This window comes from Cynocephalus volans, chromosome 10 (assembly GCF_027409185.1).
Source record: "Cynocephalus volans isolate mCynVol1 chromosome 10, mCynVol1.pri, whole genome shotgun sequence".
NCBI lineage: Eukaryota > Metazoa > Chordata > Mammalia > Dermoptera > Cynocephalidae > Cynocephalus > Cynocephalus volans.
This window is the reverse complement of record NC_084469.1, coordinates 112,578,645-112,605,121: the sequence shown is the minus strand read 5'-3', so window position 1 is coordinate 112,605,121 and position 26,477 is coordinate 112,578,645. Positions and strand designations below refer to the sequence as shown.

At 48.0% G+C, this 26,477-nt stretch overlaps 1 protein-coding gene across 10 annotated transcripts in view; it reads right to left on the bottom strand.

The window, feature by feature from the left end:
* ANKRD11 (ankyrin repeat domain containing 11) overlaps nucleotides 1–26,477 on the bottom strand; it is a 182,502-nt gene that overhangs the window by 91,838 nt on the left and 64,187 nt on the right. The gene's annotated exons all lie outside the window — the stretch shown is intronic.

Below are 26,477 nucleotides of genomic sequence, written 5' to 3'. Positions count from 1 at the left end.
GCCAGGTGGTGTCGCGTCCCCACCACTCACAGGGCAGGAACCCAGCCTGCCCCAGGCCCTGATCCCCACTGTGGTCAAGAATCTTTTCTGTGATGAGCACAGCAAGGACACACAGCCAGAGTCTGGAGGATGGAGGGGAAACTCTCGGGCACTGTTTTTTTTTTTTTTTTTAATCTTTTGAGTTTTTTGTTTTGTTTTGTTTTTTGTTTTTAAGGGAGTGAGAGTGGGATCAGGAGGGACTTTCTAAGGCTGAAAATCTTTTTGGACTAGATCATTCTAAAGGCCCTGATGGCAAGTGAAGGAGGGCCAAGACACCTCCCATCATCCTGGACAAGCCCAGGCGGGCTGCGGTGTTCACTGTCCCTCAGTCTGGGTAACAGGGCTGAAAACTCAGGTACATCCTAAGAGTGACAAAGACACAGAGTTGCCCGTGCCTGCCGATGTTCTTAAAGAGCTTGCCCTAAAATGTGTGAAGCTAGGATGGGCCTTAGGAAGAAGGCCTTTCTGACGGGTTACTGAAACATGAGGTTGGCCCACACAGCCACCCTTAGCCCTCGACATGAGGCATTCAGGGAGATCTTTATAGTCTGCCGGATCTGGAAGTACCTCATGCCATCTGTGCGAGGATCCCAGAAAACAAGGCATGCTCAAGCATTTCCATCTCATCTTGAAAATCTAAGAATTTCTGACACAGACCTTCTGTCAACTCTTAAGTGGAATGAAAAAATTTATAAAATAATCATAACAAAAAGCAGCTCAAATCAAGTGTTTCCTGTGGGGAAACACATAATGGGGTTTTCATTATGCCTTGAGAACTGACCATGGGGATTAGGAGGCCAGCAGATCAAAGACACAGCTTGGAAGAACCAGCCATGTGTTCCACACCTCATCAGGGAACCCAAAAACCAGCCCGGCACTCCGGACCAGTCCATCTCCAGATGTCAAACGTCTGCTCCCAATGCAGGGCGACTGGCACACACACATCCCCCAAGAAGCAGGGAGGCCTTCGGAGCAATGTGTGGTTTGTGTACAACAGGTTCATTTTCATAACTGAAGAAAAATTTGGATTGAGGACAGAGAGCTGAGGGACGTCAGCTCCATTTTCATGTTGTAATTGATTAGCAAGATGAATGTACTCAATAATTTCCCAAGAAATACGATTAACATAAAAATCCTGAAAACACAGAAAAATTAAAAATTGAGAAAGAAATACCTGATACAGAAACTTACCATTTCAGCTTTCCCATCCTCATTTCTCAAAACACACACCTTCATCTCTATTCACCAAACACTCTATTTTCCGCATCTCTAAACCACTCAAGCTTCAATTCAGTTCCAAATATAAATGGGTATATATAAAGCTCCTCATCTCTACGGAGAAGCTCACTGTGAAAAGATGTTATTTCTGGCACCCTAGTTGCAAAACAAGGATGCCGTTTTTAACTGCTTTTCTCCTGAGCTGGTAGGTGCCCCATGAGCCTCCAGGTACCTGCTGTGCCCACTCCTCCACAGCACAAGGCCAGGCAGGCTCCACCTGCACATCCACAAGAGGGGTACAAATATACTGCTGCACCCCAGAGGCCACAGCACAACAGAGGAAGGTGCTCTGGGCATGCAAAGAGGCAACATGCTTGCTTTAAGGCCAAACAAGTCTCTGTGAAAAGACAAAAATCAAAAGGAGACAGGTGTATTTGCAAGAAAGCTAGAGAAAACAACAGAGAGCTGGGCAGAGGCTGCATGCTTTTCAGAGAGGAAGAACAGAGTACTGGAGACCTCCAGAGCTGGCTGTCGCGGGGTTGCAGAACTATCACCAGGACTGGGGTTTACAGAAGGAAAGATTCTGTCCTGTTCTGGCCCAAGAGGTGATGAGGCCCACACCCAGCGATGTCCTCCTGCAGTCAGGACACAATGACGCTGCAAGCCAACCAAATGTTCACTGACCACATGCCCAGTGCAAGGTTCTAACAGATCCAAGCCCCTGAGCAGATGGTAAACAATCGATCCAAAAAGGAGATATGGGGGTGGGCAGAGAGGAGATTGCTAGAAGCAAGACAGCAAAAACTCCCAAAACACCAACACCTATCAGTCCAGAGTTACTGTGTAAAGGAGCATGGCCTGACTATAAATCATCAATAAAAAGCCAAATTATGACAGGCATTTGCTTATGAAAGAGACTGCGTGACTCTAGTTATCCAAACAAGTAACTTACAGGATAACACACTCTCTGACAATGATGCAAAGAAGCAGCATGCTGAGCTAAGCTGTGGACGGAAGCAGACAGGAAGGCCCAGAATGCAGCAGGAGGAGGAGGATGGGCAGGACAAGAATCGCCACATGCCCCACTGACCTCCAGGTTCAAGGAGAATGGGAACGCCCTACACACTGTGTCCCTCACCCTGGGAGAGGCATTCTGTCATCCATCACCATCTCATACAAGGGAGAGATGGGCAAGGGCTCTGGCTGGGGTCTCCACACCCTGCGCTAAACACCTCAAATTAGATCAGTCAAACCGTCACAGTGCCTTTCCCCTGGTAACTGGTTCCAGGTAAACATGAGACCTCAGAAGAGACCTTTTCAGTGCAGAGGGGAAAACTCACCTGGAAAGGAGTAACCGTGGGAAAGCCGCACCTTAGCCAGACCCAACACCCTCCACCGATGAGACCCCAGAACTCCAGTTTTGTATTCCAAACAGCGTGGCTGTGGATGCAGACGTGGGCCCTCACACAGCATGATCACCTACTTAAACCCAAACAGAACAGCCACCAACATTCTTGTTAGGCAAGGTGGCCCACAGAAATGTCCTGTCAGGAGATGAATGCCCTTCGTCTACCCTATCAGCCTGGACGTTATCTGTTGGCAAGTACACCCTACCAGGCTCACCTGTGGAACCTGGAGATACCTGTCAGCAAGCACACCCTCACCAGGCTCACTTGTGGAACCTGGAGTTATCTGTCGGCAAGCACACGCTCTTCAAGCTCACCTGTGGAACCTGGAGGTATCTCACCAAGCTCACTTGTGGAACAGAGTTCACTCAACACTTCCAGCCCAACAAACGGACGGGTGGAGGGGGTCAGATCAGACCTCTGAGAGAAAAACTGACCACCTCCACGTGGGCCGTTCATGTGGTGACCGCTGTCCAACCGTGCAAGCTCCCTGGGCCATGACCTCCTCATGGAGTTCAGACCACACCTAATTTAATCTCCAGCACAGGGTGTTTGAGGTCATTCAAGTGAAGGTGCTTCATGGCTGGCACCACTACCAAGGCCAGGAGGCAAAGGGCAAGAGCCATGGGCTGAGCCTAATCAGTCCCACAAGGAGCAGGGTGGCACCCAGACGAGGGATGGGTCTGTTCTAACCCATCTCCTCTCTCCCCTTTCCCCTGGAGCACTCAGAGCCACCAAAAGTTTAAGGCACTGACCAGGGCAGGGGAGACCCCAAGCAAAATTGATAGAAATCTGGAGGCAGGGTTCAAACTTTCCCTCACAGGGCCACAGCCTAGACTGGGCTCAAGGGCTTTGAAGAAAGAAAGCAGCAGTGGGCTGCAGCCGTTCCTTTTTAATAATCATGTAATGTAAAAACAGAAGCAAAATGTTTCATTCTAAAAAATTAAGATACTACTGACACACCAAAAGAAAACTAAAAACAAATTCCCACTACCAGAGGTCTCTAGCCAAACACTGCAATGTACTTTTTGGTCAAAAATGAGGTCATGCTGAATACAGTGCTGGCTTTTTCCAGTGGACATTGTCCACTTCTCCATTTAAGACTACAAATTTACACATGAGAAAACTCTCCCTAGTTACAGTGAAACATGACTGCTTGCCCAAGTTCTACGCTAATTTATAAATTTGCAGTGACCCATAATCCTAACCTACTTCTCCACACTGCTCAGTTTAAAGGCAGACAAGCAAGAATTAAATAATTCATCCCAAGGTGCCACAGGACGGATGTTGTTCGCCTCCTCTCTCGAGGAGTGCATACCACCATTATAGCCACACCGCAGGGCACAGAGCTGTCCTTAGTCACCATCTCATGGACTGTGACTAACACAATTAACACATGACGATGACTTGAAAAATGCTCTGCCAGCAGGATCCATTGGTAGACTGTGCACAGGACAGCTGGGTGGTGTCCCAGAGGGACGCCCCCAGGAGAGAAACAGAGGGGATATGGAAGCTCCTTTTTCCCCTCAGACCAGCCCCTCCAACCAGCCCCTCCAGCTGTGCAGAGTCTCAGAAAGCTGCCTCCTGGTTCTCTTCTCCTCCAGGAAGCTGCTACAGCAGACCAGCAGAGGCTTCCTGCCACCTTGAAGTATGAGATGCCCCTGATGCTGACCAAGGTGAGCGGCAGGCGTGGGGACAAAAGCCATGTGAGGTGCACACAGGGAGGAACCACAACAAGAAAGTGATTGGGGATGAAAGTTGAAAGACAACAGAACCCACCAAAAGTGAGGGGACTTCCTTCCAGCTATGACCTCCTTGCTGCTAGGGGGACACAACGGGGTCCCCCATATGACCCACTTCCTGAGGAAACAGAACTATTCTTCCGGCAGGTATCTCCAAACTCTGTAGAATATGAATGCTAATGACGGCTTCCAACTGCACACCTTGGTGCTATGCTGAGTGGACGCCTGCTGTGCAACATGTGTCTGCAGGAAAGAGCAGTGAAGTCGCCCTGGAAGCCACAGCAAGCAGAGCCTCCCATGGGTGGTCAAGTGAGCGTGAACTCCAGGAAAGCAGATGGAAGGCCAGAGCAGGCAAACAACAACCTGGCCCAATGTATGATGGCACCAGGCAGGCACAGGTGCAGAGCTGCTTCCAGCCTCCCTCCCGCCCACCTCTCCCCAGCACAGAGTCCACGCTCAAAGGTCAAGGCAAGACCGGCCCATGGCTCAGTTGGGAGAGTGTGGTGCTGATAACACCAAGGCCACGGGTTCAGATCCCTATATAGGGATGTCCAGTTCGCTCACTTGGGAGAGCGTGGTGCTAACACCAGGTCAAGGGTTCAGATCCCCTTACCGCCTTTTTTTTTTTTTTTTTTTTTTTTTTAAAGAAAGAAAGAAAGAAAGGTCAAGGCAGACTTAAGTCTCTGTTACACCTACCAGGACCCCGCAGGGATTTCTCTTTCTTTATTATCTGTTAACCTCAGCTCCCACTGCAGCAGGCACCCCACAACAACCTCTGACAAGATAAAGAATCTAAAGCACCCTGTCTCCCGACCTCCACTCCATCCCTAATCCTCAGTTTCCCTCAGGAAAAAGAATATTCTGTAAGGCTTGTTTCACAGACTCCATACCCAAATCCTTAGACAGAAGGCACTTGGGGAAGGGAATGACTGCCACTGGGGGACACTTCTGCAAACACAGTTGCCTGTAAGGCTCAGGGAGCTACCCAACCACAGCCTCCCAGACTTCAGGGCTGTGTCTGTGTATGGGACCCGCCCATCCAAGCATACCTTGGGAAGAAGGCTAGACTTGTCTGGGAACACCTTTCCCCCTTCTGTGCATGCAGGCAGCCACCTGCTCTGAGATTACCCTGAGCCAGTAAGATTAAGATGTGAGTCAAATAGTCACCTAGGTATCAAAATAGAGCTGAAATCCAGAACACAACACCCATCTCCACACCCCACTAATACAAAAAGACAAAGACCAATAGTGAGAAGGGTGCCTTTGAGCTGGTAACTCTCAGGGGCTGCTGCAGACAGGGAAAGGAGGCAAGAAGAGGGCAGAGATACAACAGAAAGGGGCAGGAAATGATTTTTCCTTCCTTCTACCTCGATCATGGGGCCTTGAGGTCCTATCACATATTATAGTGACCCATATTTAATACCTACCGAAAAAACAACACTAACAGGTAGCCCAATGGTAATGGGACCATGGAGGATCAGTGAGGAGTCCACGGTCATGTGGGGATACAGTAAGACATGGCTTTATATGGCAGAGTCTGTGAAAAAGAAGACTTCCAAGGCAGGAACGGGTGGCCCCACAGAGCTTGAGGGGTGGGAAAAAGAGAGAGGTCATGCAGCCCCATCAGAGCAATGAGGGGAATTAGCATGGCCTAACTGAGCAGCACACTCAGCAAGGAGGGCACAGAGATCTCTTACAAAAAAAGTCACAAAAAATTTGAGTCCCTCACCCAGCTTCCCTATTGTTAACATTATACATAGCCACCATAAAATTATCTAACTCCAAAAATCAGCATTGACTCAAGGTTGTGGAGAACCACACAGACCCGATCCCAATGTAACCATCCTGCTCCAGCCCAGGGCCCACTTGCTCTCCTTGGCAGGTTACTTTTCAATGTTATAAAATGAAGTAGCACTTCCTAAAACCTACATGAAGGAGAATGGAAGTAGTTTCAGCCTTTGCAGGCAGCTCTGCCACACATGCGCAGGGATCATAGAAAGCCCATGAAGATGTATGAAAGTCAGATGCTACACGTGTACCTGTCAAGGGGGAACACGGACCACTGGGAAATATTTGGACCAGAGAAGACAGGAGTTGAAACAAGTACCCAGATCAAGGGCTGTGGAGACAGGGGCAGGCCTCTCCGAGGACAGGAAACCACCCACACAAACAAGGGGCGGGAGAGGCCTGGGTTCACACGGGCGGGAACAGTGCCCCTCCCCAGCCAGTTCTTGATCCATGGGACTGGGTGGAAGAGTCCACAAGGTCTGCCTCAGTCAGGGAATCATCAGCCCAAAACTGAGTAAATTCCCAGCCTATCTCACCAATCTTAAAAGCAAGAGGCAAAAGGAGCAAAATGTCTGGATCCCAGAACAAAGCTCAAGATTTATAGGAATACAAAATTATCCAGCACACGAGGTAAAATTAACAATGTCCGGCACACAATCAAATATTCTCAGGCATGACTGGAACAATTTTAAAAGACAATAAATAGTACAGCACTGGATTACAGTCAAAGTATAAAAAAACCTACTCAAACCTGAGTCCACACTGATAAAATTACACAACTGAATAAGCACGTGAATGGCCGAAGGGATAAACCTTCCTTACAAGCTGATGCACCCCTGCCCTTACACATGTGCTAGACTTAGTGGCCACGTCTAAGAACAGAGCATGTACAGGGCAACATGAGCTTCACAGTGCAGAAGCCTGGCAGACACCAGCTGAGGCAGGGATCACAGCCAGCTCCCCTGCTGTGACAAGATGGGAAGGCACCTCACCCCCCAAATCCAAAACCCCACTCTGATGAGAAAACATCACACAAACCCAAATGGAGAGACGTCCCAGAAAATACCTGACCAGTGTTCAAAACTGCCAAAGTCAAAGACGACAAGAAGAGACTGAAAGACTGTTCCAGAGAGGAGGAGCCTGAGGGAACGGAAGAACCAAGCTCCACGGGAAGTGCTGGAGGGGACCCTGGACCTAAAAGTGATGCTGGGCTGAAAGGGAGTCTGAACAAAGTCTGCAGTTCAGTTTCACAGCAACGCACCAGTGCTGGTGTCTCAGTTTTGACAAACGCACCTTGGTAATGTAAGATGTCAGCCATTAGGGAAAGCTGGGGGAGAGGTATACAGAAATTGTTATTTTTACAACTATTCTGTAAATCTAAAATTTTTCCAAAATAAAAAGTACATTGGAAAAAAATCCGAAGCATGTAAAAAAGTAAGAGAATACACCTGCAAAGAGAAAAATCAATTGAAACTAACCCAGAACTGACACAGATGGCAAAAGGAGCAGGTGCCGACATTGTGTACCTCCATCCCCACATTCAAAAACCTGAGACACGGAAGATGTGAGAGAGATTACAATGAACTAGGTGAAAACTGCCCTATGTGAGTGAGATGAAAAACACACAAGGTGGGATCAACAGCAGAACACTCAGAAGGAAAGACCAGTGGGCCCCAACAGCACTACCAACCACACAAACTTAACACAGAGAACAAGGTGGCTCCAGAGAGCAGTGGGACAACCACATGCAGCCCAAGACACATGTGAGGAGCGGAGAGACAGAAAACACAACCTGAAAACAACTACGTATTTAGAAGCTTGATGAACCCCAAAGCATAAGAAACATAAAGAAAACCACACCAAGGTAAATCACAGGGATAAAAAGAAAATCTTAAAGCAGGAGGAGGAGGAAAAACTCATTACAGAGGAACACAGATGAGGAACACAGTGCCAGTGCAAAGCTGGCGGCACACCTGCCAACTTAGGGTCCATACCCAGGGAAAACCTGCGAATACACAACAAAAACCACTCAGTGCATACTTTAAATGGGTAAATTATAAGGGATGTGAATTGTCTCAATAAAAGGAGATACACACACACACACACACACACACACACACACACACACACACACACACACACACACACTCTCACTCACTCTCTCTCTCTCTCACTACTAGATAAAGACTCGGATTGGGTTTTGTTTTTTTACAAGCAATACCCAATTCTAGGCTGCCTACAGAAACTCACTTTAAAAATGACACAAACAGGGCCAAGCCTGTGGCGCACTCGGGAGAGTGTGGCGCTGGGAGCGCGGCGACGCTCCCGCCGCAGGTTCGGATCCTATATAGGAATGACTGGTGCACTCACTGGCTGAGTGCCCATCACGAAAATGACAAAAAAAAAAAAAATGACACAAACAGTTTAAAGAAGGATGCAGCATGCTAACACTAGCCAAGAGAAAGACAGAATGGCTGTCTTAATACTGAATACAGCAGACTGCAGAGCACAGAACACTGCCAGGGAGAAGAAGATCATTTCATAATGACAATGAGGTAAATTCATCAAGAAAACACAACAGTCCTAAATGTTTACGCCTCTAATAACTGAGCTTCAGAATACATGAACTGAAAACTGACAGAACTACATAGATACACAAAACCATAAACAGCACCAGAGATTTCAATACCCTGTTTTCAATAATAAGTCAAATAGAAAATCAGTAAGGATACTGTCTGCCTATTACTGAAGGATAATAATAATTAGCTACGATTCATAACCTGGATGGTGGGGTTTAAGGTAGATTTTCTCCCCTTTTCATGTTTTCTTGTATTTTCTACAATGGTTAAGAAAATGGAAACAAAAAAATAATGTTTGTTTGTTTCAAACTGAGATCCACTGTTAAGTGCGACAGAGCAATAAAGGTCTCGCTGTGTGCTCAGAGGATGTCTCTCTAATCAGGAAACATGTATTTTGCATTTACTCTGGGAAGACCCTGTGTTAGAACCAAAGCTGTCTTGATTGCACCTCACAGTCCAGCTGCAGACATTAATATTAACCCAGTGTCTGTAACACACCGTCACCCAATCAAAATGGCCAAGCCCACTGACCACCGTAGTCTACATCCTCCAGTGTTTCTCAACCAACAAACTCCTAGAACAGAAAACTTCCAAGGCTGCTTTTCTCTAAACACTGTGTTTAAAAAAAAGAAAAAAAGAAAACCAGGAACAGATTTCAACCAATTCCATTATTTCAACACAAGAAAACACCCATGAGAGTAAACATGTATCTGATCACCACCGCGTGGCCTGCCCTGCACCTGCAATAAGCCAGGGACCTACATCCAGCCAGGCCCTGTCTGCTTCCTCCACCTGAAACTTCTTTTCTAAGCTCCACTGCCATTTCTTCAAATTTTACTTATTATTCAAAGCCCACACAAATGCTGTCCCTCCTCAGTGGAGCCTCTGGCAAGCCCAGGCCACCAAGAAACACAGTCTTCCTCCCCTTCCCCACCGCACACTTCCTCCCACAGGAGCCTGTGGCGGATCTCTCTGCTGCCTGGCATCTTCTTACCAGATGGTTAATACCTTGAGAGCAGGACACGATGGCCTTACCGACAAGCACACCCTGGGACTGAGGAAGTCATCACGCACATTAAGCTTGAGTGTTCTCTTCTTTAAGTGGAGTAATGACCTTAGAAGATCTCTAGGGATGGGGGGCCTTGGCGGCCGGCACTGACAGGTAGGGAGCACTCCAGGCAGGGCTGTCGCCTTCCTTCTGAGCACCCAGCAGAGATGCTAAGTATTCACTGAATAGAAGGAAACATGCTGAGCACTGAGAATTATCATTTTGGTTTTTTTTCCCTTTTTTGTTTTTCTATTTTTTTTTTGTTTGCATTTTTTTAATCTTTTTTTCTTTTTTGTTATTTCTTTCATTGAGAATTATTTTGATTTTCAAAAATAGGTCCATCAAAAAACGTGTCAAAAAACACATAAAGAAAGCTCTTATAATAGAGGCTGACTTACTCTGAGCTCGTACAACTAAGGAAAGCTCAAACCACTGACAAAAACGGAGGTGGGATCCTGGACCAGACTTTTTGATCATGTGAACCCAGCAGTGTCAGCAGTCCACAGGGATGCTGCTCTACATCTCTTTAACCTCCTGAGAGACCCCACCCGCCTGGGCCAAGCACAGGGCAGTACCCAGGACCACCAAAACACAGCACACTGAAGAGTGCGCTCCCACACAGGCTTGCCTGTCACTGCAGCAGGGCAGCCTCGTCTCCTCTACACCCACCACACCACCCTCAATAATCACAACACTTCTCTCAACACAAAAATACCTCTTACAGAAAAATTGAGAGTATTTTCAAATACTTATCTCAGTAAAACCTGAAAAGACCATTTTCATATATGGGAATCATATTCTGTAATAAAGAGCATCATTAAAGATGCTACTAAGATTGTTCATAATTGTTTCCATAATAAATGGCCTAAAGAGTGAAATACAAGAGGTTACTGGAGTTACTGTTAAAAAGTCCAGAGTCCTCACTTCCAATTAAGACAGACTGACTCTAGCACTGTTGTTAATTCTCAAGGCTGAGTCACAGCCAACTCAGAGACAGCTATTTTTCCAAGACTACTTAGAGGTGAGCACAGAGAACTGCCTAGCTTTTAAAAGATCTTCAAACCAGCAAAGACTTATCAATTATGTTTTAAACCACTGCAGTCCAGATCATCTCAAAAGATCTGTAGCACTTGGAAGAACAAAGACAAACTGTTAAGTGACCAGGCTGAACTAGAGGGAGAGACTGAGGTGAGCCAACTGTAGGCATCCCCTGAACTAATCCAAGAGACTCCTGGTCTAGAAAGCAAGGTGTGCAGTCCATCTGGAGGCAGCTTCTCAACAGGAAAAATTATCCAAGTAGTCAACGGGATGGCCAAAGGAAGGGATGTGTGGTGCCATGGGAGTGGGCTGGACATCTTACAGGTCCATAATCCTGGGAGCAGAGTCCATGAAAAAATGACCATAATACAGGCTACTACATAAGACACCCGCCTTGCACTGTGGGGGACACAATTTGCTACTGGTATGCCACAAAAGGCAACATCAAAGCAAGGAGGAATGGCTTTGTGCTAGCAACACAGAGTTGAGGACATGTGCTAAGTCTGCACATGCAACCAAGCACAGACCAGCTCTAACAGGACCAACTTTTACCTTCCCAGGAGAATCCTAGGAGGGGACTCCCTGCTCAGGTCCCTCTGAAACTGCACGCACAGTTGTAAGTATACGTACAAGGGGAAAGTAACAGACACAAACAGGTTCTCCTGAGGGGGTAAAATTTTCTTTTAAAGTTGCCAATAAGCATTTAGGCTGATTTGATTCATTCAGCTACATTTTCTCACACAGACTGATTAGCTTAGCACAGGTATTTCCAAAGTGCAGTCTGAGGACCCTGCACGTCTAAAGCGACCTTCACACCCCAGCACAGCCTTTCCAGCTGCAGTGACACCTGCACCAATGGTCCGAGTCCCTGAGGAACCTTGGTGATGACATGATAACGTCTGAACTCCTGAGCCCCAGGAGCTCACCTGTGCCCCCCTGCATGACAGGTCAGGAAGTGTGCATGGCATGCACTGCTACACACGGCAGTTTTTTTCCCCCATAAAACTTAGTGGAAGGATGACCCACACACCAACTGCAGTTGTTCAGATGCGGGAGCTGGAGGTTCTCTTCCAGAAATGAACAAAAGGAGACTGCCACTCAATGAGAACACCTGACCAGTCTGCCGTCAATGCTAAAATTGAAGCTTTCAGCCAAAGACCAGAATTTTGGAAAACTCCCCACAATGAGCAGACACCATCTGGTGGGGTGGGTGATTTTCCGACATAGTAAAACAAAGCGCATCTGCACCAGAGGTGTAAATGACTCAGCAAACCAACATCCACCGCACAAGACCAGCACAAGAGAGGCTGTGCAGGAAGCTGAAGGCTCAACAGCAGCTGCCCTGCCACTGGCCGTCAAACAAGACACTGCTGGGTTTCGGTGTCGAATTAAAGAAAATCTCCAAAATTATGTCAAAAAGCTATTAAAATATTCTTCCATTTACCACCTAGATATTTTCTTTGTATACCTCAACCAAAACAACATATTACAACAAATTAAAAGCAGGAGCAAGGGCCAGCCAGCCCATGACTCACTTCAGAGAGTGTGTTGTTGATAACACCAAGGCCACGGGTTCAGATCCCTATATACAGATGGCTGGTTAGCTCACTTGGGAGAGAATGGTGCTGACACCACCAAGCCAAGGGTTAAGATCCCCTTACTGGTCATCTTTTAAAAAAAATAAAGAAAGGAAAGAAAAAAAGCAGAAGCAGATCTGAGAATCCAGCTGTGTTCTCCTGGGCCACACATTAATGGGATTTGTAAAATCTTAATGCCCCTCTGATCAGGAATTTTTTCTTTTGAAAACTATAGTTATTTTTAATCAGAATGTGCTGCTTATAGTAATATGCAATGAATTTATTATTCCTATTTTTACATGGAATTAGGAAACATTTTATACATCTTTCAGGTTTAACTCGGTTAATATCAAGAGATATACCTATATAACCAAAAGTTCTTTGGGCTCCTCCACGTTTAACAGCATCGCAAGGTCCTGAGCACTAATGGCCTGGGGCAAGGAGCACATGGGACAGATAGCCACTCAGGCACCACCCCCAGAACTGACGCCTGCTAAAACCTCCCTCATGACAAGACCTTTGAGTGTCTGACTCCTTGGATTCCACATACACACGGCCAACTGAATGAGAAGGGACAGAAGACACACCTACACACAACCCTAGCACTTCAGAGAAGCTGTGGCCTGCTGGCGGTCTCCTCAGATGACTCTGCCCACCTAGAGCCACATTACTCCATGTCAGCAGCATGGAGGAGACTGGACAAGGAGGCGGAGCTGCTCACCAGGTAGACCTCAACACAGGCATGGGCAGCCCAGCAGAGCACGCCCCACCAGGACAAGTGGGGACAGGATGGGTGGTGCAAGGGCCCTCCCACCTCAGGCTGAGGCTGACTGACACTTGCCTTTTCTACTCAGGAAGAATGAGACGTGCTGTTTCACACTCTACAGCGTCCTTTTGTGGATCCTAACCTAGGTCTGTCCTTTCAACCTCAAGAAGAAAATGACCCAGAATCACTTAACATAGGTATCTCCTAATTTACAGACGAGGAGCTGGAAACCTCAAGAGGAACGCAGCACAGAGAGGAGCGGGCCTACTCCGCATCATCCCCAGCTGCCGCCTCAGACCACGACATGGGCCTGAGCCTGCTGTGGAGTTGATGTGCAACATGCAACCAACAAAAGCAACCAGAAAGGGACACAAAGCACCCTGTGTCCTAAGCTGTTAACACAGTTAAACTGTGTTTGGAGAGCGTGCAACGTTAAGACATAGCTAAGATCCTAACACACCATCAGTGCTCTGACCCAGTTAGGATTTACTACTCTAGTCTCTGATAGAAAAATTAAGCGGTACAAGCAAAGGCACTTCCCCCAGGCGTGCTGAACGCAGTCTCATGCAGGACCCCAGGGGCAGGGAGAGCTCAGGCCATCTCTGGACCCCAAAAAACTACATATCCATCTCCCTCCCACCAACTTGACAGTGCTTAAAAATTGTTAACAAGCTCAATGCTTTGTGAGGAATGGTTTCCAAATGAGGTATTCCAGGTGTTTTCTGAACAGGAGGCTGCATCATTCTTGAACTATGGCCTCCAGTAATAGTCCAGGACATGATGCCATAGTAAGTGTCCACATGGGAACACCCCTCTTCAAGGTAGTTCACAGAGAGATCAGAACTGAGGTCAGAGGTCAGTGGCTAGCTCTGTTTACTGCTCCAGGAGAGAAGGCCAGAAAGGCAAGATGGTCCGAGCTGTGCCCCAGAAGGTGAATGGATAAACAGACTGACAGTGGAACATTATCAAGTCCTAAAAAGAGATGAGCTGTCAGCACATGAAAGACACAAAGGAACCTTAAATACACATTCCTAAGTGAAAGGAGCCCATGTCATGCTTCCAACTCTGGCTCACTCTGGGAAAGGCATCACTACAGGGACAGTAAAAAGATCAGGGTGGCCAGTGGCTGTAGGGAAGGAGGGGTCAACAGATGGGGCACAGAGAACATCTGGGGTAGCAACACTGCTCCACAGGATGCCATTTTTCCAACCACGGAAAGCACAGCACCAAGCAAGAGTGACCCTGTGTGAGTAAGCTGTGGACTCGGTGGGGATGATGGGTCAGTGTAGGCTCACTGACTCCAACAAACATACCACTCTGATGGGGGATGTCGATAACTGGGGAGGTGGGGGAGGGGCAGGGAGTGTATGGGAACTCTCTATTTTATGTTCAATTTTGCTGTGAACCTAAAACGGCTGTAAAAAGCAAAGTTATTTTGTTTGTTTTTAAGTTATCTTCCTGCTAGAAAGACAAGGTGTACGGCAGGACGGAGTTTGGATTGCAAAACTCACAGTATAGATTGTTCCCAGAGAGAAGTGGGGTCCAGTCCACTGGAGCCCCAAGGAACAGAATACCTGGTTTTCATGACAATGGGAATTCCCCCACCCCAGGCTCCCCATAATGAGGGTTTGGTGACCCGCAATGGGAACACCCTGTGGCCTGCCCCCTTCACCTGGACCTGGCAGCACACACGGCACAGACACTCCCATCTTGGGGCGCCCCCCACCTCCACACATTACTTTTCACAGGCTCTCTACCCTCCTCAGGTTCGCACACAAGCTCACATGCCCTCCCTCTGCCCAAGCCCACTACTGCTGTGCGTGGCACCCCCACCAAGCAGAAGAGGGAGCTTCAAGTCATAAGGACACAAGCCCCTCTCAAGAAAGTGCTACAACTAAAATGTTATCAGCCACATTGTAAGTTTCTCTACAGATTATGTAGCCACTAAAAACCACATTTGCACCATGGGAAACTAATACAAAGTTTTAAAATGCAGACTAATAAACAACACAGAGTGTGATCCCTGTTTTGTAAACAGTATATATAAATTTTTTTTTCAGTATACATATGTGTGTATATTATACATACAGTAAACAGTATATACAGAGAGAGAATATATATATGCAGATTTTTTAATTTAGACATTTTATCTTTGGGTGGTGGGAATACATGATTTTTACTTTTTTCTACATAACTTTATTTACTACTGTTATGAGTTGAATTGAGTCTCCCAAAAAGATTTGTTGAAGTCCTAACCCCCAATACCTCAGAACGCGACCTTATGTGGAAACAGGTCTTTGCAGATGCACTCAAGTTAAAATGAGATCACTAGAGTGGCCCTAACCCAGTATGATTGGTTTCCTCATAAAAAGGGAAATTCTGGACACAGACTTGCAGACGGAGGAGCGCCGTGTGAAGACAAGGCAGAGATGGGCGTGATGCTTCTGCAAGCCAAGGAGCTCCAAAGATTGCCTACACACCATCAGAATCCAAGAGCAGCCCAGAGCAGGTCTCCCTCTGAGCCTCAGGAGGAGCCAGCCCTGCTCACACCTGGGTCTCACACTTCTGCCTCCAGCGCTGGGGGAGACTAAATTCCTACTGTTTAAGCTGCCCAATCTGTGGTGTTTTCCTATGGCAGCCCCACCAGACTCACACACCAAGTTTTGTTCAATGTCCGTGAACTGTTTTAATAATAGGGAAAATAGTAGTTTTTCTGTAAGACACTGAATCAGCATATCTCAGAGTAAAGATAAGATTTCTAAATTAACCACACAAAAGAACTACCCTTTCACAACAAAAGAAAGAAATGGCTTAGCCAATTACCTTTGGATGGGTCCATTTTTGTACAGAATGGGGATTATGGTGGAAACACTAACTTGTATGTAACCATGAATTCTTAACCTTGGCAAGCCACAATAAGGCATGCTTTAGTCCGTTTTGTGCTGCTATAATGGAACTACCTGAGACTGGGTAATTTATAAGGAAAAGAGGTTTATTTGGCTTAAGATTCTGGGACAGCTGCATCTGGGATGGGCCTCAGGCTGCTTCTACTCATGGCGGAGAAACAGCAGGCAGCTGGCGGGTACAAGCAGATCACATGGTGAGAGGAAGCGAGCAAGCGAGCGAGGGGGGGTGCCAGGGTCCTTTAAACAATCAGGTTTCACGGGTACTAATAAGAGAGAGAACTCACTCACTACCCCTTCTCCCCAGGGAGAGCATTACTCCATTCATGGGGGATCCGCCCCCATGACTCAATCAGTTTCCAACACTGCCACACTGGAGATCAAATTTCCACGAGTTTTGGAGGGGACAACAAGTCCAAACTCCATCAGCATCTTTGGATTGCCAGGCAGGTGTTTGTTTAGCTGACTCTATTGAGAACTGCAGAGAAGAAAAGACAGAGCTCATTCTTGGTATTAGTTCTATTCCCCGCTGACCCCAAACCCTATTTCTGCCCCAGACTCTATCCATCCAATAACCAAAAAGTTACTTTTTATTTGTTTTAAATTCACAATTTGGAACCAACAGATCTACAACCTCTGAAGGCAGCAAGCACCAGAATGACTGAAACCAGCCTCGGGAGCTGCCCTCACAGGGGAGGCCACAGAAGGAGCAGCGAGGACATGGCAGGAAGTACCCGTCACCGGAGACACAGCCCAGCCCTGGCAGAGCCACACACTACCGCCTCCTGGCCAAATCTCCCTCTCAACTCCAAGTCATCTTCCAGGGAGCCCTGCGGCCTCTAGCCCAGTGCCTTAATCAGGCCCTTCCTGGGCACGGCCCTAGGAGGTGCCCAGTGCTACTGAAACCACCTGGACAGTGCTGACTGTACATGATCTGACATGGCACTTTCATATTAGTATGGGTACACACACAGATATGTTATAAACTACATGACGTGAACTTTTCAGATAAATACCTCAAGGAAATATCTTGCTGACAGGTAGACAGACCCACACTCCTCAGGGCCTGATGTGTTCACTCTCTTCTGCTCTAAAAACATGATGTGAAATATGTGATGTATGCCAATTCAGACCAGTCACAAAGATGTTTTCAAGCCACCTCTCTGTGACCCTGCCCCTCCTCCCTCCTGACTGGTCTTAGCGTGACCCCTAGAAGGATGCAGAGGCCTGTCCCAGTCGTGGCTGCTGGTCAAGCCTCCTGGGCAGTTGGCCACTGTGTGGAACAGTGCAGGTGGAGCAGACGCTGGGAGACTGACTCCTGGAGGGAAGCTGATAAACCACCATTTTACGGGTAAACTGAGGCCCAGAGCTCTGTGATGGCAACCACAGGAAATCTACAGAGACAGTGACTTAGCACACATTCAACCAGGATTATTCAATGACAGCAGCTTAAAATGAGACATACTCCCCAACACCAACAAAGACTCAAGACCATCTACACAGAAAGTCTTATGCCTGCCTGGAAGGGCTTCAGAGTGCATCTTTATGTTACAGGACACAGAGCAAGATTATAAAATTAACATCAGGTAAAAGAATGCTAGAGACCCAACACACGGCAAATGTAGGACTAAAATTGCAAACCATGTAAAAGTCTCAGAGTAAATGTGAGGGAGCTGCTGGCCAGGCGTTGATGAACAACTGACCCTCCCGCCCCCCAGGAACAAGTGTGCTTAAGGAAAGGGGTCCTCTCAGAAGTCAGACAGTCATGGGCACAGCCCACAGGCAGCCCAGCCACCCAGCCTCAGGCAGGGATGCTGCCCTCAATTCCCGCCAGGCTGGTGATGTGAGACTGTGGGGGTGGGGAGGGAAGCCAGGTGAGGGCCACATAGGGGCACATCTTGGGCTTCCCCTCCTCTGCCCAAACGTGAAATCATAAGCAAATGCCTCTGAGAGCACCAACATCTGTGTAACTAAAGAAAATGGAACTATGGGAAGGAAGCCAAATTTCTGTAGGCAAACGGCAAGGAAAAAAATTGGCTTCACTGAAAATACTTACAATGTAGAACCTATTATGTCTCTCATGTAAAATTTTCCTCTGCTTTTAAAGGATTAAGAGCCTCAAAATGTTATTTTGTTTCTCTAGCATCCTTCAGAAAATGAGGCATCAGTTAAAATAAAGGGTCTTGGATAAAAGGAAGAAAATGAAAAGCTACCTTCAAAAATGGCACCAACCAACAGAACAGCCCACACGCAGGCAGGCTGATTCCAGTGGTCTGGCCCTTCCCAGGGTGTCAGAACCACCAGGGAGGGCACACTACTGGAATCACTATTCCAGATCCTGAGAGTGAGAAACCCTGAATAATACCAACACCCAAAGTGGTGTGTCTGCTGAACATCACCTCCATGCAGTTATCAGCACACAGAGCAGATCCTGGAAAACAGGACACGCTAGCAGGGCGTGTGGCCACTAGCTCACGCGCTAGCAGGGCGTGTGGCCACTAGCTCACCTCCACCCACCACACAGAGCTCTTAGGAGGATCAAAACCATCATGTTTCCCAACTCCACTCTGATTTTCAAAGTGCCCCACAAATAAGGAACCACCATGTAAACTGCACTGTTGACTTCTGGTTAGCGTTCTTTTCTCTAGAGTGGGTAAAGCGAACTCCTCAGCAGAAGTAGTAACCATAGACTACCATGAATGCAGTCTGTTGTTTTAAATAAAACTAAAATCAGACTTCCAAAAAGTGCCTAATAGTTTCTCTTCTCTGCACCCCTCCCCAGGGTCATGGTCAGGGCCAGGGCCACTACCTCTCAGAGCGCAAATCACCGGCCAGACAAACCGGTGAGGCTGTGGCACAAGAGGGAAGGAAATAACAAAACGTCCTCCAACCTTTCTCTGTGGTCACTCCTAGGTGAGTTTCAGAGCAGTTTGTCCTCAGAGTCCGTGCACTCAAATAATTCTCACTATCTTATAATAGATACCCAACTTAGGCAACAAAGAGAAGAGAGAATAAAGTATTTTGCAGCACTCACTCACAAAACAGCTACTTACAAGAGCCTCTCTTTATGCAAGTAACTTCCCGGAGGCTGCTGCAGGTGAGGGCGTGCATTACAATTTCTGATCAGGAAATGTGCCCCTGGAATGCCAAAGTGCCTGTAGGACCTGTCCAGAAAGCCCCACCCCCTACCTGGACATAAGCACTTAGGGTCAAATTCCTCACATCTTCTCCCAGCACTCCTCAGCGTCAAAGACGCCTTACAGTGAACCCCAACTGATCTCCAGTGAAACTTCAGCCCGAAAATCACCAAGGTCCTAAGTCTGGCTATGCCCTTTGCATTCTGTTTCTTAATTTCAGCAACAAAGCAATGGGTTTAACTCTGTGGGCAAGAAGGCTCTTGAAAGCCTTTCATTCTGGGCTGGAGCACATGCATGAAGGTCTCCAGAACAGACACATTTTATGCCAATGACCCTGACCAAGGGCAGAGACCCTTCCCCCCAATTACACATGCAGGCACAGCACAGGCTTCTCATCACCAAGACACAAGTCACCCACACTCCAGTACACCTGAGGGTGGGGGGATGACAAGCCACTGAGCATGTTCTGAGACCTGTAGTCCCTGAAGGAGAAGAAGAAGCCACTACCACAAACCGTGTCAGGGCAGCAGCACCATCCGCATGGAAGTGCCCTCTACTCAGCACACGCAGCTGCACCGGCACCAGCATGCCACACAAAGAAGACAGACACGCCCTCGCCCCAGTGCCTACAGCCTGGTGGCAGACAACATACACACAGAGCACAGGCAGGGAGCAGACATCAGCATGGAACTAAACGGAGCAATGAGAACTAAGATTTCTTTAAAGAAGAGAGATCTAAGTGTCAGTGTCACCAGGCATGACCAGGACAAAACCACATGCCCCAGAGCACGGGCTTCATCAGGAAGCAATGGCCCGGGAACAAACCAGCAACACACGCACAGCACTAAGACTGAAAAAAAGGGCCTGTGAGGGAACCCTGAGAAACAACATTTAAGGAAAGGACTGGAAAAAGTTGACAGAAAAAGACCAACAGGAGGGGACGAAGCCACAGCTCAAAGAGAGCCAGTGCGGAGAAAGTCTGGGAAGCCATCAATGCCAAACTGCTCTCACACCCTGGGAGGTGGCCACTGCGTCACCTCAGTCCCACCAGGAACAGCACCCTCTCCAGGGTCACAACAGGGCTGTTGGATGACAGCACACAGACGGAGTGAAGAAACTAACTCCTCTGTTCACACAACACTCAGTCTCCCCTCAGAAGAGCCCAACTGATGAATCTCTAAGTAGGAGTGAAGGTGCCTGTAGCTACATGCAGCTGTGGAGCAAGGAGCAAGCTCCCCCCAACCCAAAGCCAGTCCCAGCACACACAATTGGGGGCCGCTACTCCTGTGACCACTGACAAGGACAGATGACTGCACCAGGGGCTCCCTGGGACCCCCAAGAAGATGGTGCTGCTTCACAAGTCCTAGGCATACACACAGGTGCCCGAGGTTCTCCAGGGCAGCACAGCCCCCAAGACCAGGGCTGTGTGCACACAAGAGGTGAATAGCACCGCAGGCTGCAGCCTCAGGCTGCCACTTGTACAGTGACTGGGAAAAAGAGTGAGAAGCCAGCAAAACCACCAGGGCAGTGGCAGAGGTCGGCAGCCAGTCCCCTGGACAGGGAGGGAGCACACAGGCTTTTAGAAAATGCTTTGCCTTGGGCCGACCCCGTGGCGCACTCGGGAGAGTGCAGCGCTGGGAGCGCAGCAGCGCTCCCACCGTGGGTTCGGATCCTATATAGGGATGGCCGGTGCACTCACTGGCTGAGCGTGGTGTGGCCGGTCACAAAAAAGACAAAAAAAAAAAATGTTTTGCCTTGACCCTGAGAGTGAGTAGCGAGCAGCTGGCCCAGTTTCGAGGCCTTGCTCTGGGCCTGGCACATTTTAGGTGCCCTCCATCTACTCAGGAGCAAACACTCAGGTGAGCCAGCTGAGGAGCAGGAGACGCTGCCCACCACACAAACAAGACCCTGAAGATGAGTAGCCACGCCACAGCACAGCCATGACACAAGCTGACGCGAGCCCCTCACCTGCCACTCATCACCAGCTCCTCTCCCACCTTCTGCAAAGTCAAACGCTAACGCAACTACCTCCCACAGGAGCAGGGCAGAGAAGGAAAGCCCCAGGGACATACTCACTCTGCCACTTACCAGCTATGCCGTCTTGAAAACTCTACTTATTCAACATCATCGAGGCCTAGAATCATCTTATAACAAAAATGTGGAAAATACTACTTCCTTGGGTTTTGTAGGGGAAAAAAAGAACACGAGCGAAGATATCTGGCAGAGTACGTGCCTCTCACATACCTTAAGAGTTACTAGAAGATACACATAAACAGCCAGTTCTTGAGGGACTTCTCCCAGGTAGGGGGAGCACAGAATAGGCAAGGGAAACACAGAAGCCTCAACCCAGAGAAGGTGCCCTCTGTACAGAAACCTGAAGAACAGAAGTCACCAGGGAGTAAGGCCAGAGGGCAGCAGATGTCCGGGGCAAGGTGCTGAGGCTCTGAAGCAGCTGTGAGCTAGAGGAGGTGAGCCACACTCACCCACCTGGCCCAGCTTCCCAGCCTACCCCCACTGTGGCCCTGCACCTTCATTTAGTCTGTGGACTCAGGCCCAAGTCCTGGTGCCAGACCAATCCCTAGCAAAGGCTCCAGCACCCCAAGCCACCACAAAACAACTTGTTTAAGACCTGCCTTTTAAAGGAGTGGGGGTGGGAGGTATCCCCACCCTGTTCCATCCTTTCTCCACATGCTGCAGACCATGCATTGTGAGTGGGTCCTCTGTAAGTCGCAACTTTGCCCACCGTGGTGCAAAAAATATGGGGTGGAGATGAGCTAGACAGCAAATGTCTCAAGAGAACAGGAAAATGGGCTGCACTGTGAACAGACGTCCCAATCATAGCAATGAAGTTTAAAGTAGGGTATTCCCACACCAGCATGCCCAGCATTTTGTAGGGTTTCTTTAGTAAAATCCAGTCAGTCTAACTTGGGATCTCTCAGCTCAATTCTCAATCTCAGTCTAAGTTTGTAACCCGGTTGGCTACTCAGCTACAGCGCAGTCTAACATAAAACAGGTGCGTCCTGGAGCCCAGCTGGGTGATGCTCTCCTCTGAGCACCACCTAACCTTCCCACAAAATCATCACAAAGTTTGTCTCCAAAGGCAACCTTTGGTCAGGCACAAGGACTCAATGCTTAGGAAACAAAGACTGCCCTCTGCCCCTCAAAACTGTGCAGGCTCCCGAAAGCAGCTGCTGTCTGTTGATGTGCTAACACCATCAGATGTGGACAAGGGCTCAGGGCTTATTTTTTCCAGTAAGCAATCATCCACTCAACAGGTCAAAGTAAAAAGCTGTAAAAGAAAAGCGTTTCTTCCACAGACCCTCCCTCTTCATTCCCCTTCCTTCTTTTCCCCTCTTCCCATTCCTATGACAGGCAGAGAGCCGTCTGAGCCCATGGGAAGCTTCAACCCAGCTTGAAGTCAGGACCGAGCTTAGAGGAAGGGGTGGAGGTGAGAAAGAACAGAGCTGTTAAAGACAACATGGAGTGGTTAGGCGAGAAAGAAACTCCATGTGTGTGCACACATGTACGCCCGTGTGTGAGTGTGTCCATTTCTAAGCAGAGCCTGTCTACTGTGTCAAACCGCCAGCAGGGGTCTGGCAGCTCCCACTGCCAGAGTCAGCACACCCCAGCTGCCCAGTCGCCACACCTGGTTTCTTCAGAGGGGACTACGGAAAGAGCAGCATGAACTCTCCCACTCTGCTTCTCTCTCATACTTGCCACCCTGTGCCATCCTCAGTACCCCTCACCCATAAGAAAAACTGTTTGGGGGGGGGATCTCAACTGCAACTAACAGATGGGACAGGCTGACGGGGCTGGACCAGCACTCATGCATGCCTGCAGTCAGGACATACTTTCAAACCCGAAACAATCTCCCAGCCAGTCACGAAGACGCCTCCCAGACTCTCCCCTGGCCACTCCCCCAAGCTCCTCCCTTGGCCTGGCAGGGGTGCTCCGGCCCTGACCCCAGTCTCCTCCTCCAGTCTTCCTCTTCCTCCCACCAGATCTAAGCGAGTTGTGCATGGAGCATCTCGCAGCAGGCAGTGTTCCTTCAGGAGAGCAAAGTGCCCACTCCTCTTGTCGTGGGGCCTCATGCACACTCAGCGAGGTGCACACAGACGCCATGGCATTTCCACGGTGGTGAAGTTCGCCTCTGTTTTCACAGAGCTTACTGAGCAGCTACTACACCAGATACAAGCAAGAGATTTTCACCCTCAAATGTAAAAACGTGGAGAACTGTCTTCATTGAGTATAGATTAAAAAAAAAAAAAAACATGGGGGAAAAAAATCCCTTTAACCAGCTTTAAAACTTGGTGATACTAAAAAATAAATACTGGCCCCATTGGAACCATTGCAGTTAATGATGGAGAGAAAGAAAATAACAGCAACGTTTCAACCAACAGATGAAGTGTCGCACGCAGCCCCCATGTCCTTCTCAGGCCCCAAGCAAGGTCTCCCCAAGCCTCCCACCTCAGCGGAGTCACAGAGACCAGAGATCCATTCCAGCTAGAAACGATCAGGTGGAAAAAAACATAACACTGATAGCCATGCTGGCCTGGGCTGGGAAGTTCCCCTTTTGCTCTACCTGGCTACATTCCAAATCCTCTCACCCAGGGCACCGGAATTCACCTAGCAATTCAAATACTGTGGAATAAGAGCATAAAGCAAGGCAAATCATAACTAAAGCCAATTATACCAAGTTTCCATTTATATTGTCAGAGCTAGGGCTCAGACCCTCCAAACCCATTGTACAGAATGGGTCCCCAGACCCCTCACATGCAGGTCCATGCTAGGTAGTTGGAAAAGATTCCAGGAGCTGTTGGCAGGTAACATGAGTTCAATCCTCAGCTTCCTCACCGGGAACAGCTTACAGGTCCGGTAGCTTACAGGTCTAGCAATGGCAGTGGTCATGCAGACGGTCCCGGGGGCACTAGCAGCAGCAGCCTCCAGCAGCAGTAGTAGCCTCCCCATGCCCTCACACACACATGGGGGGTGGTCATCCCAGGGATGGGAGGTGCTGTGGATCAGAGCTGCTGGGGATCAGAGCTACTCATCCTTATACTTAAGTCCATAACCCAGGACACCTGGGTGCACATACACAATTACACTAGACGACAACCAAGGAACACCCGAGTGCACATGCCTAGTTACATCAAATGCTCAGCAAGATTCTGAACATCTGAGGGGCCCTGACCATTTTTCCTATATTTTCCCAACAAAGAGCTCCTAAGTTCTCCTCGTCAACAAGAACTGCAGTGAGGGGAGGGACCGCTTCAGCAGAAAACAGAACAGAGTTGCCATTTTTTTATTAACAAATCTAATTTAAATGACACCTAACATTCTATAAGTTATTTGCAGTTTAAAGGAACCTAGCCACAGAAAATTCCTCAGAACCCTAAAATTACAATAAAAATTGATCATACTACAAAATTCACTAATTTATATTGGCATAATTAGCTATGCATATTTTCTGATAATGAAGCAAGATGTGTATTGGGAAAATATAGGAAAAATGGTCAGGGCCCCTGAGATGTTCAGAATCTTGCTGAGCATTTGATGTAAACAGGCATATACGCTCAGGTGTTCCTTGGTTATCGTCTAGTGTAATTGCGCATGTGCACCCAGGTGTCCTGGGTTATGGACTCAAGTATAAAGGATGAGTGGCTCTGATCCACAGTGTCCCCCACCCCCAGGAGGGCCACGGGGAGGACGCTACTGCTGCTGGAGGTTGTTGCTGCCAGTGCCCCCAGGATGCCCCGAGAGGCCACCACCGTTGCTACTGCTAAGGACTGAGCTTGTGTCATCTGCCAATGGCTAACGGGATGTAAGCTTTACATTCACAAAAGTGACAAATACCATTAAATGCCTTGGTACGGTCACAAAGCCAACACTTCACAAATCATAAAACCTCCTAAGTATTAATATGCCTACTGTTCTCAATCCACTAGAGCAGGAGACCAAATACTCCAATCCCAGATTCTGTCAGCAAAGACTCACTAACATGTTGTTTCCCTTTAATCAGGGAAACATGTATTTTAAATCATCAAATGCTTGTTAACAATCTGTTTCCACACTAAGATAAGCAGCATTCTGCTCTTCCTTGTTATACATGAAGGTCAACATGACACTTTCCAACAGGCTCCAGGTGTGGTGGGTGTCTTCCCCACCACCACTTCTTCTCTCCCTGTGCACCTGGTCCTTCCACAGTGCCCCTGCTTACCACCATCCAGCTGAAGCCTCCCTCGGAAACTGAAAAACAACTCACCTGATCACCAACACCCCCACTGGCTCATCATCCTGCCAATTAAAAATTAATTCTAGGCCTAGTAGGCCAGAGGAGTCTCAGACTTCCTTTCAATCAAACCTCATCCCCATTTCCAAGGAAATACTTCAGTCGAGTGAAAGACATCCATCAGGTGAATTTCAACATGGACTGATTCAATCAGGTGACTAGGATAAAGGACAGACACAGCAAATTAAGAAGACTTAAGGAAGCATTGGGAAAGGTTTTTTTGTGTTTGCTAGGAGTAACAACACAAAGCAGATCATGTATTTTGGACTGTTTGCTTTAAAACATCGACTAATACCTGGCCAAGGCATGAAAAACTTAAACGAGCCAAGAGTTTTCTTTCCAACTGTTATCAACTCATGTATTAGAGAAAATGATCTGCCAGTCATGATGCAGCTCTGAGGGCGGACTGTGTTCTACAGCATCAGACCCAAGGCCAAAGTCTTTATGGGACAGCTCTCCTCTCTCAAAAAATTTGCTACTCACTCCCAGGAGGCGGCAAGGAGTCAGGGCAAACCAACAAAGGATCCCATTCCTTAACCGCAGACCACACACACTGGCCTCAAGCTTCCAGGAATACCACCCGTAGCTGCCAAGACTACTCAACAGCAGCACCCTGCCCAGAAGCACAAGATAGCCATATCAGAGCATCAGCAGGCTCGTCTGCTCCCGAGGACAGTCAATTCCCAGCATGTAAAAGCTATTCTTAACAAAACAAACACAGCAACTGCAGGGTCTTGGTCCCCACTATTTAGGGATGGAGAAAATAAGATAAAGGAAGCTGTGAAGAAATACACTTCTTTTACAGGCCAGGCTACTAACCTGTTTGATTTTTAAACAGAATTCCTTTCACTGTGACCAGAGGAATGCTATTTACTCACCACCAGTGCTTGGTGCTACCACTCTGAAAACACCCTGAGCGAAACCCAGGACAAACGTCAGAACATTTA